Raw genomic sequence first — 16072 nt, forward strand, 5'->3', positions numbered from 1 at the left:
GCGGCAGCTGATATCTCTTTCTGCCACTGCTGGCTCATATTGGAAATATCTATATACAACTTATATATTAATCTGTTTCTCAGTAAGAGCACCCTGTTATTTTCTTGGCTGTGGTTTATCTGTATGCAACTTAAACTATATCTTGTTTCTCAATGAGGGCATCCTGTTAGCCTATCTATATACAACTTAGCACATGTGTTATCCAGAGAGCATTCTATTATAAGTTCACTATGACTGGAATAATTCGGCAATTGTTTATCGCAAAAGACTGTTGTAAAGAAACTTCTTTTGTTGACTTCATATTGTGGTTGAACCTTTAAATAAACACACCAAAACTGACAGGTCAGAGATGCCTGCCTGGTGATCAGAAAGAATCGCGGGGCTCTCCCACTTTCTCTCGCCGACACCGTCCATCCTTCAGGGACCCCTGGACCTGCCTGAGCCGGCTCGGCCTCCAGCAGAAAGAATTATTTTTTTAAATCTGAGGAGTGTCATCAAAGTGTGCATAATTCTGGGAATAGACTCCAGAGAACTCGCTCTAGTAACACACTATGCAAAAATAATAAATGAATAAATAAATAAACAAGTAAAGCAATGCAAAAAAGCAGAACAAACACTTCTTGGACAAGATAGAATCCAAACAAAATATTACCAAAAAAATTTCCATTTTTGAACTAAAAGTACGTATTCCCCAAAACAGGAAAAGGTAACACATACTTGGGAGAAAAAAAGATCAGTCAGTAAAAACTGTCTCTGAATGGACCCACAGTGCTGGGTTAGCAAACAAAACAGCTATAAAACAATATGTGCAATTGTTGAATTCGAAATCAACAAGTTGCTCTAGATTACAAGTTTGATATGACAGAAGAAAGTATACTGGGATATGAAGACAGATCAATAAAGAAAATAATTACAAAGAATGAAAATAACAGAAAAAGAAAGAAGGAAGAAAACTGAACATAGCCTCAGGAAGCTGTGGAACATGTCCAGCATACCAACATATGCGCAAGGAGAGGAAAGAGCAGAAAAAAATCTATGGAGAAATGTGGCCAAGACTTACCAAATTTGATAAAAATATTAACTTACACATCCATGAAGCCCAACTAATAAGTAGGATTAACATGAATAGGTCAAAAGCTACCCAGATCACAGTTCAACATTGAAACATAAATTTTAGAATTGTTTGTTTTATTTCTGTGAAGCATGCTCCTCCCTTTTAATGCTTTTGATGTCATAAATTGCCTCTTATGAATTAATTAAATTGCTATGAATTCATTAACCAACTGTAGTGCCTATTGCTATTTTGAATGTTCTCTCCCTTTAACTTTTATTCTATACTTGTTTTACAAACTATTCTTAAATAAAGTTAAGCTAATTTTGACTGTCTATATCACTTTTATCAGAGTTATGTGTGATTTCATTTTTTGTGTGTCACTAGTGCCTTTGCCTTTCATCTGGAAGAGCTTTCTCTGGTTTTCCTGCAAGGCAGGTCTACAGGTGGTGAACCCCCCAGCTTCTGTTTGTCTGGGAAAGCTCTTATTTTCCTTAATATCTGAGCACCTTTGGTAGATAAGAGTATTCTGTGCACTTGTATGTTACTCCTTTCCAAGAATTTGGAAGCCCTCAGCAAATTATTTCTTTAAATAAACTCCTCCCTTTCCTCTCTTCTCCTTCAGATACATGCATTATTCTTATATGGGTCGTTCTAATAGTTTGATTACTCACATAGGGTTCGACTCTTATCAGAAATCTCACTTTTCTCTACTCTTCCAGTTTAACCATTTCTAAATTCCATGCTCCAGATAAGCTATTTTCTCTTTTATCTCACCTGTTGTGCTTCCTAATGAATTTTCATCTGATGTGTTGTTGAGTCCTTCAACTCTGGAAATTATTTGGTTCTTTTTTTCAGTTTCAGTCTCTCTGGTAAAGTACTTCTTCTGTTCATTAATGTTATGCCTTAGATCACAGAGCTAAGTTTTGCTGTAGCTCACTGAATTTTCTTCATAAAAGCAGCTTTAAATTATATATCAATAAGATCACAATATTCTGTCTTTATTTTTTTAATGTTTTTTATGTATTTGTGAGAGAGAGAGCGAGAGCGAGAGAGAGAGAGAGAGAGAGAGAGAGCAAGCACATGAGCAGGGGAGGGTCAGAGAGAGAGGGAGATATAGAATCTGAAGCAGGCTCCAGGCTCTGAGCTGGCTGTCAGCACAGAGGCCGTTTGGCTCGAACCAACGACAATGAGATCACGACCTGAGACAAAGTCGTTGCTCAACCTACTGAGCCACCCAGGCGCCCCTCTTTGTCTTTGAATTTCTTTCCTGGAGAATTGTCCTTTTTCTGTGTGATACCATCTTAATATATTTTTCATAGTGCATGAAATATGCCTTTGTCATCTCACTTGAAGGTTCGAACAGCTTCAGTATATAGGAAAGGCTTTGTTTACATTGATTCTAACATTTAAACAAATTGACAATCCAAGACTTCCTTTTGTTTCCCAGCAGGTCATAATATAGCAAATATTTTCTTTCTCCTAAGGAGTGGATTTTCCACTAAAGTTAGGAGGACACCAGATAAACCTGGCATTAAAAAAAAATTCTGGTAGCACAGCGGCAAGGGAGTTGTGGGCATAGCACTTGGATCTGTGGGTGTGCTTAAGGACACTAGGGTGGGTGGAAGGTATCTCAGTGGTCCCAAACATCTTCCTGAATTACCAAGGCAGACAGCAGAATTTCTTCAATTCTCTTTCTTTTCCTTCTTCCCTTTCTGACCTCTCTCACAGTCACAGAGATCTCTTCTGGGAAACCCAGGTGCTGCTGAAGAGTGACTTGTCCCTCGAGCAACACCTGAGCAGCCTGAAGGACCTCATTTACCACCTTTGCTTTCCACCTCCTCTGCCAGTAGCAGCACTGCCGCTGTGGCTGCTGCACCTCCCGTGGCCCCAGAGCCTCTCTGGTTCTCAATCCACCGGCTTCTGGAGGCACATGCATGGATCTCTCAGTGTCCTTGTACGCTGGGTAGGGACACATTCATTCAGTCATGGAGGTCCAATTAGACATAAATTGAAGGGGAGAGGAAAACAATAACTCACACTGCCAAGATGCTGCTGCCACCCTTGTTACTCTCATTTCAGTAGGGCTGAATGACAGATGGTATATCAGGACTCTTTTCTTCCTGGAATTTTACCTAAATGGGGACTGAGATGAAGTTTGTGTCTTTGCTTATTTAAAAAATTTTATTATTTTGAAGAAGAAATCACACCTAAGGAAGCAGCAGTGAGAGAGAGATATTTCTCAAGCAGGCTCCACCCTGTCAGCTCAGAGCCCCATGCAGGGCTCAGACTATGAACAGTGAGAACATGCCTTGAGCCAAACTCCACTGCTGAACCAACTGAGCCACCCAGGCACCCCTTAGTTGAGGTTTAAATGCAGTTCAGTTGTTACCTGGAAAAAGGAAATGGTAGGCAAGGAACCTAAGAATAGCTAGATTCCAAGGAACAATTATAGGTGCTGGTTTATAGCTACAAAAATATTACCCATATTAGAACAGTGAACCTTACAGGGAAGGCCATGATTTATCTGAGATCGATCCATTCTAGAGGAGCTTGAAACACATCACAGTTGCTGAAACCCCAATAAATATCCTAGGATCCAAACTCTTAGCGCTCTAGTTCTGGTTCCAGGATGATGGCATAACCCCCTTCAGCCCGTCTCTCAGACATGTATAAATTTGGGACAAAACAAAAGACCCCACAGCTAGCTGAAGATCCCCGAGAGTGCTTGAGTGACAAAACTTGGACAAGCGGCTAGTATAGGGAATAAGGTTTATAGTTGTTAAGTTATCTTTGCATTGTTGTTTTTGCAACAGTTTTTCCTCTTGTGGGACTGTCTCCACATCAGAAAATGTTGAGGATTCCTGGTTTTGTCCCACCCCGATGTATTGTGATAACAAAAAAAATCTTCTCATATAATTCCTGACCCCACTCATAACCAGTTTTGTGGCAGCACTTGGTTTCTTTGGGTAGCCAGGGGCCCTAACTCAACACCTTTCCCACCAAACTCTACCCTCACCCAGTTCTGCTCTAGTTCTGTTCTGTCATCAAGCCACCAGACTGCTTTATTTTTTTTATTTTAATTTTTAATTCATAATTTATTTTTTAAATTCATGTCAGTTAACATATACTGTAACAATGATTTTAGGAATGGGGTGCTTGTGTGGCTCAGTCGGTTAAGTGTCTGACTTTAGCTCAGGTCATGATCTCACAGTTCATGAGCTCGAGCCCTGTGTTGGGCTCTATACTGACAGCTCACACACTGGAGCCTGCTTCAGATTCTGTGTCTCCCTTTCTCTCTGCCCCTCCCCTGCTCATGCTCTCTCTCTCTCTCTAAAAAATACATGAACATTAAATAAAATATTAAATAAAGATTTTAGGAACACAATTTAGTGATTCATTACATGCATATAACATCCAGTGCTCATCGCAACACGTGCCCTCCTTAACGCCCATCACCCATTTAGCCTATACCCCCACCCAACATGTGCCCTCCAGCAACCTTCACTTTGTTCTCTGTAATTAAAAGTCTTTTACAGTTTGTCTCCCCCCTTGTTTTTATCTTATTTTTCTTCCCTTTCTTATGTTAATCTGTTCTGTGTCATAAATTCCACATATGTATGAAATCATATGATATTTGTCTTTCTCTGACTGACTTAACTTCACTTAGCATAATACACTCTAGTTCCAGCACGTTGTTGCAAGATTTCATTCCTTTTTATCACTGACTAATTTTCTATTGTATACATATACCACATCTGATTTATCCATTCATCAGTTGATGGCCATTTGGACTCTTTCCATAATTTGACTATTGTCGAGAGTGCTGCTATAAACATTGGAGTGCATGTGCCCCTTCATTTCAGCATACTTGTATTCTTTGGGTTAATATCTTGCAGGGCAATTGCTGGTCATAGGGTAGTTCTATTTTTAACTGTTTGAGGAACCTCCATACTGTTTTCTGGAGTGGCTACAACAGTTTTCATTCCCACCAGCAGTGCCAGAGGCTTCCTTTTTGTCCAAGTCCTCGCCAACAGTTTTTGTTGCCTGGGTTGTTTATTTTAGCCATTCTGACTGGTGTAAGGTGGTATCTCATTGTGGTTTTGATTTGTATTTCCCTTATGATAAGTGACGTTGAGCATATTTTCGTGTGTCTATTAGCCACCTGAATGTCTTCTTTGGAAAAGTTCTTTGGCCCATTTCTTCTCTTTTGCCTATTTCTTCACTGGATTATTTGTTTTTTTGGATGTTGAGTTTGAAAAGTTCTTTATTGATTTTAGATTCTAACCTTTTATCTGATATGTCATTTGCAAATATCTTTTTCCATTTTATTCATCACCTTTTGCTTTCCTGATTATTCTCTTTGCTGTGCAGCAGTTTTTATTTTTATGAGGTGCCAATAGTTCATTTTAGTTTTTGTTTCCCATGCCTCTGGAGACATGTCAATTAAGAAGTTGTTGTGGCTGAGGTCAAAAAGGTAGTTGTCTGTTTTCTCCTCTAGGATTTTGATGACTTCCTATCTTACATTTAGGTCTTTCATCCATTTAGAGGGTGTGTGTGTGTGTGTGTGTGTGTGTGTGTGTGTGTATGGTAAAGTAAGTGGTCTAGGATCATTCTTCTCCATGTCACTATAAAGTTTTCCCAACACCATTTGCTGGAAAGGCTGTCTTTTTCCACTGTATTCCTTTCCTGCTTTGCCAAAGATTAGTGGCCTTAAAATTGTAAGTCCATTTCTGGGTTCTCTATCCTTTTCTATTGATCTATGTGTCTGTTATATGTGCCAGTACCATACTGTCTTGATGATTACAATGATGTAATACCAGTTGAAGCCTGGAATTGTGGTGCCTTTGGGTTTGGTTTTCTTTTTCAACGTAATTTTGACTATTTTGGGTCTTGTCTGGTTACATACAAATTTTAGCATTCTTAGTTCTATGTCTGTGAAGAATTCTGGTGTTATTTTGATAGAGATTGCATTGAAAATGTAGATTGCTTTGGGTAGTATCGACATTTCAACAATATTTGTTCTTGTAATCCACTAGTATGGATTGTTTTTCCATTTTTTGATGTCTTCCTCAATTTGTTCCATAAACTTTCTATAGATCTCAGTGAGTAGATCTTTTACCTCTTTGGTTAAGTTTATTCCTAGATATTTTAGTAATTTGGTGCCTTTGTAAAAGGGATGGATTCTTTGATTTCTCTTTCTGCTGCTTCGTTATTGGTATATAGAAACGCAACCTATTTCTGTACATAGACTTTATATCTTTCGATTTTTTTGAATTCATGCATCAGTTCTAGGAGTGTTTTGGTAGAGTCTTTGGAGTTTTCCATGTAGAGTATCATGTTGTCTGCAAAGAGTGAAAGTTGGACTTCCCCCTTGTCGATTTGGATGCCTTTGATTTCTCTTTGTTAGCCGAATGCTGAGAGTTGGACTTCCAACACTATGTAGAATAACAGTGGTAATAGTGAACATCTCTGTCATGTTTCTGACAAAAGGGGGAAGGCTCTCAGTTTTTCCTCATTCACGATGCTAATAGTTGTGGGTCTGTCATAGATGGTCTTTATGATGTTGAGGAATGTTCCTTCTATCTCTACTTTCCTGTGCATTTTTATCAAGAAAAGAGCTGTATTTTGTCAAATGCTTTTTCTGCATCTATTGAAAGGATCCTGTGGTTCTTCTACTTTTTAAATTAATGTGTTGTATCAGGTAAAATGATTTGAGGATATTGAACCACGATTGCAGCCCTAGAATAAATCCCACTTAACCATTATGAATACTATTTTTATGTATTGTTGGATCCAATTTGCTAGTACCTTGCTGAGAACTTTTGCATCCATGTTCATCAAGAAACTGGTCTGTAATTCTCCTTTTCAGTGGGGTCTCTTTTTGGTTTCGGAATCAAAGTAATACTGGTCTCATGGAATGAGTTTGAAAGTTTTCCTTCCATTTCTATTTTTTATACCTCTTTACAATGAACAGGTAGTAACTCTTCTTAAAATGTGTGGTAAAATTTCCCTGGAAAACCATCAATCCCTGGTCTTTTGATTGTTGGGAGATTTTTGTTTACTGTTTCAATTTCTTTGCAGGTTATGGGTCTGTACTATTCCTTTTTTTATCTCTTAGTTTTGATAGTTTATGTGTTTCTAGGGATTTACCATTTCTTCCAGATTGCCCAATTTGTTGCATATAATTTCTTACAATATTCTCTTATTATTGTTCCTATTTCTTCAATGATGGTTGTGATCTCTTGTCTTTTTCCACATTTTATTAATTTTGGTCTTATCTTTTCTCCTTAATACATCTGGTGGGGGTTTATCTATTTAGTTAAATCTTTCAAAGAGCCAGCTCTTAGTTTGTTAATCTGTTGTAGTGTGTGGTTTTTTTTTAATTTCAATATCATTGATTTCTATTGTAATCATTATTTCCCTTCTTCTGCTGGTTTTGTACTACATTATTGCTCTTTTCCCAGCTTCTTTAGTGTAAGATTAGGTTGTGTATTTGAGATGTCTTCCTTCCTTAGGAAGGCCTGGAATACTATATATTTTCTTCTTATGACTGCCTTTGCTGCACCCCAGAGGTTTCAGACTGTCGTGTTGTTATTTTCACTGGCTTCTATGTACTGTTTAATTTCTTCTTTAATTCCTTGGTTAAACCATTCATTATTTACTAGGATCACAATCATATTAAATTTAGTAGGATGTAGTAGGATCACAAATCTGGACTTCAAGTTGTATTACAATCGGTCACCAACAAGACGGTATGGTACTGACACAAAAATAGACACAGAGATCAATGGAACATAATAGAGATCAAGAAATGGAACCACAAATTAATCCACAAACATATGGCCAACGAATCTTTGACAAACCAGGAAAGGATATCCAATAGATAAAAGAGTCTCTTCAGCAAATTGTGTTGAGAAAACTGGACAGTAACATGCAGAAGAATAAATCTGGACAACTTTCTTACACCATACACAAAAATAAACTCAAAATGGATGAAAATCCTAAGTGTAGGGTAGGAGCTATGAAAATCCTAGAGGAGAAAACAGGCAACAACCACGTTGTCCTCAGCCACAGCTACTTCTTATTTGACATATCTCCTGAGGCAAGGGAAATAAAAGAAAATGAACTATTGGGACCTCATCAAGATAAAAAGCTTCTGTACAGAGACAGAAACCAGCAGCAAAACCAAAAGGCCACCAGCAAGTGGGAGATTATATGCAAATGATTTATTAGATAAAAGTTTAGTATTCAAATCTATAAAGAACTTTCCAAAATCAACACCCCAACATACAAAAATTCAGTGAACAAATGGGCCAAAGACATGAATAGACACTTTTCTAAAGAAGACATCCAGGTGGCATGTACCCATGTTTGGATTAAAAAGGCAACAACAAGCCTGTAACATTCTGATCTTTTCATAAAGTAAACAAGACTATCTCGTTACCAGAGGAGGTACTCATGGGTCAAAAAGATCAAAATGAGGACGGCTAGTGACCATGGAGTGTTGTCTGCAATAGCAGAGGGCAAACAATGATTAGTCAGTTAGAACAAGTAAACATGTTTTGTACAAGCATGATTTCTTGATGATGCTATGAAAATGTAACTACAAACATCATGTGAGGTACAACAAATTTTTTAAATGCTGAACAGAATGCATATGATTACCACACAGAAATTTAATCAACAACCAGGTAGTTAATTATCAACTGTTAGTAAAGGTAGGGAGGTCAACTTAGAATACTTTTAAAAATAGACATGCCTGGGGTTGCCTGGGTGGCTCAGCCGGTTAAGTATGGGACTCTAGGTTTCAGCTCAGATCATGGTCTCACTGTTCATGAGATCCAGCATGAAGTTGGGCTGTGCACTGACAGTGCTGAGTCAGTTTGGGATTCTCTCTCTCCCTTTCTCTCACTGCCCCTTCACTACCTGCACTACCTCTGTCTAAATACAAATAAATAAACTTTAAAAATAAAATAAATAAAAAGTAAAAATACATATGTTTGTTTCTTAAGTTTAGATAGAATAATTATAATTACTAATAAAAATATGGAAACTACAGAATGACTTTGAGCGGTGATATAAAAGTTATGAAAGGCTTTTGTAAAATATACAGCAATGTTGAGGAGTGAATGTTGGTCTATTGCCATCTTTTCACAAAGGTGGACAAACAGTATCTTCTATTTTGTGTTCCTGGGAGAAATATTGTAAAAAATGCATGTGCGTCAGAGAGTCATCATGGTCTGACTGTCCAGTGGGTCCCCTGGATCAAATGGCATACATGTTCCTTGGAGTAGACAAATGGGTAGAGAAGGCTTCAAGGGACGCATATGCCTCCATTGGAACCCTACCTGATTGCAAATTGGGCAAGAAGGAACTATGGCATGTGACAATTGTAACATGACCCAGTGGAGAAAGCTATGGCTATTACACAGCAGGTGTGGAATTAGAATGAACGTGATGCACATCCAGTTGAGGTTGGTTGAGACACATGTCAGTATCTAATTCTTGATGTTCAGGAGTACCAAGAAATACACTGAAAGTAAGAAAATTTGCCTCTGTAACCAGGTGGGCAAGGATCAAGGACACTCTTATCTAAAGGAAGTGACATTGCAATTATAATCCTTGGGAAGTGGGAGAGAGGGCTTAAATATACTTTAAAAGGGGAGAATACATCAACATAATTTTGTGGCCATAAGATATTGCTTTCAAGGGAGCCCAGGAAAGAAGGATATATGATGAAGAAGAGATTCGAGATACTGGGACCTTGTGTAGAGATGTGTAAACGTAATAATAATAGGAAACTTGTTTTCTCCTCTAATTTGCTGTGTTAACAGGAAATGAAGTAACAAAACAAAAAGAAACAAGGACATACCATCAATGGTCTCTTCCTAGGGAAATACAATGGCTTAGAGCTTATGGAAAAATTTAGTGTGATCCGAAAGGTGGTAAAAGGGAACACTTAACTAGTCTGTCATTCAGGTATTATACTACTATAAAGTCTATCCTCTCACATTCTCCTTATATTAGAATCCAATATAAACACTACAGTCATGGTCCATTTCATGTCATATGTTCTTAAATCTCTAAGTAAATATTTTAGAACTAATGGCTATGTTGATTGACCATCATAACAAAAGAGGTGCAGAATATTTTTGCTTCATAGACATGAGCTGATACATTTAATATCTAGCCTGGTGTTTACAAAAATCAGCAAACACTTGAGACTGTGCAATGTATACAGTTCAGACAAGTGAAAGTGATCACAATATATCATGTCTATGTTTTGAGCTGGGAGCAATACAGACCTAGCCGACTCAGAAAGCTCTTTACTTTTTCCTTAAGAGCCTAAAACAATTTACATAGGGGCCCTGTGCTAGGAAGAACGTTATTACCAGAGATACATTTTTAGGTCGGTATGACTCAACAGCATGGCAGGATACACATCTGTTCACCCAGTATGTGCTCTGTACATGTTCCTGTGAATTGTCTTCCTCCTGTGAAACCGGTTTCACCCTTCCCAAATTTTCACCATTTCTCTTTAGCTCAGGAAAGTATACAAGCCTCAATTTCAGTACTGTCTTTGACTTCTCCTGCCTTGGGGGATCCCATACATAAGTCATTAAATTTGTTTTTCACTGGTTAATTTGTCTTATGTCAATTTAATTAGTATATCAGCCAAAAAAAAAACACCCAACTATAAAGATAAACAAAAGCACATTCACCCTCATTCAAGATTAAAACTACTCACCAATAGGAGTTCTTGAAATGAAGACTTAACTTCTGATATCAATGCCAATGAAAAGAATAATTGTGCTGCTGTTAAGGGAAAAAGACACAGTTCAAGACTGTTTCCATGAAGAGATTTAATGATTTACCAATTAGCAGAGTTGCCAGAACCCATAATTCATTAAGGGGAAGGGATTAGGCTGATATTGACCATTATATCATTCAACTGGCTGGTGAAAAGCCCTGATGCTTTTACCACACACACACAAAATTGAATGTTAAATGCTTCAACCAGCTCAGTGCTATTCAATGCTGCTGAGAAGAGTTCGAAGTCTCTAAAGTAACACCAGGAAATAAGGAAGGATTTACTTACTGTCCCACTCATGATATTCTTAAGGCCAGAGATCACAATACAATGGCTTCACTAGTACTAGTGAAGTACTACTTCACTAGTACTACTCTTAGGGTCTTTAAATCTTTGTGTTGTGTGTTATGAAATAGAATTGAGCATAGGTGTAGAGTGAACAACTGAGAAGTGGAGGGAAAAATTCCACCTCCCGAAGTAGTAAATAGGTTTACTTTGAAGCAATAGGCACTTTCCCAAATTTCCAAAACATGCTCGACACAAATCTGAGACACATCCAAATACCATTCAACATATCCCATCATTATTCCTCTCAAATGGGCCACCATTTGGAAACTTTTCACACCACTACATCTCAGAGGGAAGGAGATGTCCTGGGGTTGGCTCAGGACTGTTTTGTGTCCTCTTTTTCAGTAGTCCACACTCTATCCAGTCAGTTTGTGGTTAAATAGAATGGCCATGAAGGATAAATATCTAAGTTCTATTCAAATTCCCTCTATATACACTTGGGTTATTGATCTTAAATGCTACTACTCTTAATGGTTCCTCAGTAACAATCATGATTGCTGAAAATTCTATAACATCTTAAAGCCTGAACTCTCATTTAGCACCAGGTGATGTATGGAAGTGTTGAATTATTATATTGTACACCTGAAAATATCATAGCACTGAATGCTTACTAACTGGAATTAAAATAACAACTCCAAAAAAATATGGGGTGTCTAGGTGGCTCAGTCAGTTAAGTGTCTGACTTCAGTTCAGATCATGATCTCACAGTTGGTGAGTTCGAGCCCCGTGTTGGGCCTTGTGCTGATTGCTCAGAATGGAGCTGGCTGCCAATTCTGTGCCTTTCTCTCTCTCTCTCTGCCCTTCCATCACTAGCATTCTGTCTCTCTCACAACATTAAAAATAGCATTACAAGGAGGCAAGATGGTGGAGAAGTAGGGCGCTCAATACATTTCACTCTCCCCCATCTCTCAAACAGACAAGGCCTGAATCCATAGTACACTGAATCACAGGAGTCTGGGACAAAAAGAGACAAGTCTACTAAGAAGACAGCCTCATAGTTGCGTGATTGCAAACTGGGAAAGATAAAAATGAGCCAGGACTTGGAGACATGGAGCAGAGGGAGCCCCCTTCGCAGGGAGCCGCAGAGGAGTGAGGGGGAGAGAAAGAGCAGCTGCAACTGCTCATAAAACTGTCTCTGGAGAAGAGAAAAACCTCATCCCGGGACGGAGAGGATCCTAATATCCCATCCCTAACCGCAGGGCATTCAGAGAGTGATCCTCTTTCTAGCTGTGGCGCTGGCTTTGGGCTGGGTACCCAGACCCAGGCGGCACCAGGAAAACTGCTCCTCTGCTTTCTCCGATCGATCCCTGGGCTGGGAAGTGGCCTGGCCTGTGGGAGTACATTTTGGGCGGTATCATTAAAGCGTGTGGACTAAGATCTGAAAAGGAGGAGGGGCTTGGGACATACATAGAAAATGTGCCACCTTAGCTACACCCGTGGCACAGGGATATCAGACCCAAAAGAATGATTTGCAACACTTGGTTCAAGAAGGGACTGAGGCACCAACATTTTTCTCCCTCAACCAAGATGGGACTTCAGGGAGTGGCTCGCTGGACCACTATTGAGGTTAGACTTGGCTACACCAAACCACTCCCATCTCTGCTCAAGAGTTCCTTTTTTTTTTTTTTTTTTTTTTTTTTTACCAGAGCCCAGGGCAAGACCAACATGGAAGCACTGCCATGATTAATTCTAGATCAATTCTTTCTACTCAGATATATTTTTCTTTGTCTCATTTGTATCCCTACCCTCTGCTGGAGTGGGCACTCTGGTCATTGGTTTGCTTAAACAGTCACATTTAATCCATTCTCTAGATGTATATTCTACACCTCCACCGTTACCATTCTATCTCTCCCTCTGGAGAGGGAGAGACTATATAGTTTCTTTGGGTAACATTATCTTCGTTTTTTTCTCCTCTACCATATTCTCGTCTTTCTCTCTCTGAATTAAGCCTCTTTGTCTGCCTGGTCATTTCCAATTTCGCTTTCTCCCTGCCCCTGTAATTTCTCTCATTGTATATGCTCTTCCATCAGCACTACATACACCCTGCTCTTTATTTGTCGGTGGGAATTGTGCTCGCTTCGGCAGCACATATACTATTTGTCAGTGGGAATTCTGGTTTTATGCTTTTAGATTGTCCTTTGTCTCTTGAGTTTTGTCCTTTTCTTTTTCCCTTTCAATTTGCTTCTTTGTTGGATTTGTCTGTGCATTTATGTATCTTTGTTCCTTTTGTGTTTGTCTGTTTTCTTTTCCAGGGCTACCTCAAGAAACAAGCCAAAGTACACACGGTGGAGAGTTCCAAATACCACTAAAAGTTGGTAAATAAAATAACCAAAGTCTCAACAAGAGAGACCAAGAGACAACATTAAAAGAACACTTCCTGAATGGACATGCCCTGGACAGTCAATGAGCCTTCTTTAATATGGCAGTACTCACAGGTGCAGAGTACATAACAAGCTTTTAAAACTGAGAAGAGGCAGAAAACTAGCCAAAATGATGAAACATAAGAACTCTCCTCTAAAGAAATTCCAGGAAAAAGTGACAGCTAAAGAATTGGTCAAAAGAGATATAAGTAACGTATCTGACCAAGAATTTAGAACAATAGTCATAAAATTAATCGCTGCACTTGAGAAAGGCATGGAAGACATCAGAGGAACTATTACTACAAAAGCTATGGAGCTTAAAAATAATTGTGATGAATTAAAAAATGCTATAAATGAGATGCATAACAAAATGGAGGAGTCCAATGCAAGCATTGAAGAGGCAAAGGGGAGAATAGGTGAATTAAAAGACACAATTATAGAAAAAGAGGAAGCCGAGAAAAAGAGATAAACTGATCCAGGAGCATAAAAGGAGAATTCAAGAACAGAGTGATACAATCAAATAGAACAATATCCATATCATAGGAATCCCAGAAGAGGAAGAGAGAGGGAAAGGCACTGAAGGAGTCCTTGAACAAGTTATAACTGAGAACTTCCCCAGTCTGGGGAAGGAAGCAGACATTGAAATCCAAGAGGCACAGAGAACACCCCTCAGATGTAACTTGAATCGATCTGCATGACATATCATAGTGAAACTGGCAAAATATAAGGACAAAGCGAGAATTCTGAAAGCAGCTAGGCATACAGGGCCCTAACATACAAAGGGAAACCGATCAGAGTGGTTGCAGGCCTATCTACTGAAACTTGGCAGGTCAGAAAGGAATGGCAGGAGATCTTCAATGTGATGAACAGTAAAAATATGCAGCCAAGAATCCTCTATCCAGTAAGCCTGTCATTCAGAATAGAAAAAGAGATAAAGGTCTTCCCAAATAAACCAAAATGGCGGAATTTATCACCACTAATCCAGACTACAAGATCCTGAGGGGCACTCTATGAGAGAAATGTTGTAAGGAATACAAGGCACCAGAAACACCACAACAAGGATGAATCCTACAAAGAACACAATGACTCTAACCCCATATTTTTCAATAATAGCACTGAATGTAAATGGACTAAACGCTCCAATCAAAAGACATAGGGTAGCAGAATGGATAAAAAACCAAAATCTATCTATTTACTATATACAAGAGNTATGTGAAAAATAATTTTAAAATAAACTATTTGTAAAAAAAAAAAAAAAAGAAAGTAAGGGGATGGAGAAATATCTATCATGCTATTGGAAGTCAAAAGAAAGATGGAATACCCAAACTTATATCAGATAAACTGGACTTTAAAGTAAAGGCAGTAACAAGGAAAGAAGGACATTCTATAATAATTACAGGATCTACCCATTAGGAAGTGCTAACAATGAAAAATGTCTACACACCGAGTTCAGAAGTACCTAAATACATAAAACAATCACAAACAGAAACAATGTTATGGATAAGAATGTGCTCATAGCATGGGACTTTATTGCTCCACTTACAGCAATGGATAGATCAACTAGACAGAAAATCACTAAAGAAACAATGGACATGAATGACACATTGGACCAGAATGATCTGACAGATATATTTAGAACTCTACATCCTGAGGCCATGGAATTCACTTTCATCTCAAGTGCACATGGTACCTTCTCCAAGACAGATCACATACTGGGACATAAATCAGCCCTCAGTAAATATAAAAGAATTGAGATCATACCATGCACACTTTCAGGTGACAATGCTATGAAACTTGAAATCAACCACAGGAAGAAGTCTGGAAAATACCCAAAAACATAGAAGTTAAAGAACACCCTACTGAAGAACAAATGGGCCAATTAGACAATTAGAGAGACATTTAAAAATATACGGAAAGAAATGAAAATGAAAATACAGTAATCCAAATTCTTTGGGATGTGGCAAAGGCAATCCTATCAGAAAAGTATATTGCACTCCAGGCCTATTTCAAGAAATTAGAAAAAGCACAAGTTCAAAATCTAACAGTGCACCTAAAGGAACTAGAGGGAGAACAACAAGAGCACTCCAAACCCAGTAGGAGAAGAGGAATAATAAAAATCAGGGCAGAAACAAACAATATAGAAACCAAAGAAACAGTTGAACAGATCGATGAAACCAAGAGTTGGTTTTTTGAAAAAATAAACAAAATTGAGAAACCTCTAGCCAGGCTTCTCAAAAAGAAAAGAGAGAGCACTCAGACAAAATCATGAATGAAAATGGATTTATTACAATCAACCCCTGAGAAATACAATCAATTATCAGGGAATACTATAAAAAATTATATGCCAACAAACTAGATAACTTAGAGGAAAGAGAAAAATTCCTAAACATACACTCACTACCAAAATTCACATGGGAAGAGATAAAAAATCTGAACAGACCCATAACTAGTGAGGAAATCAAATCAGTTATCAACAATCTTTCAACAAATAAGAGCCCT

Source organism: Crocuta crocuta, unplaced genomic scaffold (assembly GCF_008692635.1).
Source record: "Crocuta crocuta isolate KB4526 unplaced genomic scaffold, BGI_CrCroc_1.0 scaffold562, whole genome shotgun sequence".
NCBI lineage: Eukaryota > Metazoa > Chordata > Mammalia > Carnivora > Hyaenidae > Crocuta > Crocuta crocuta.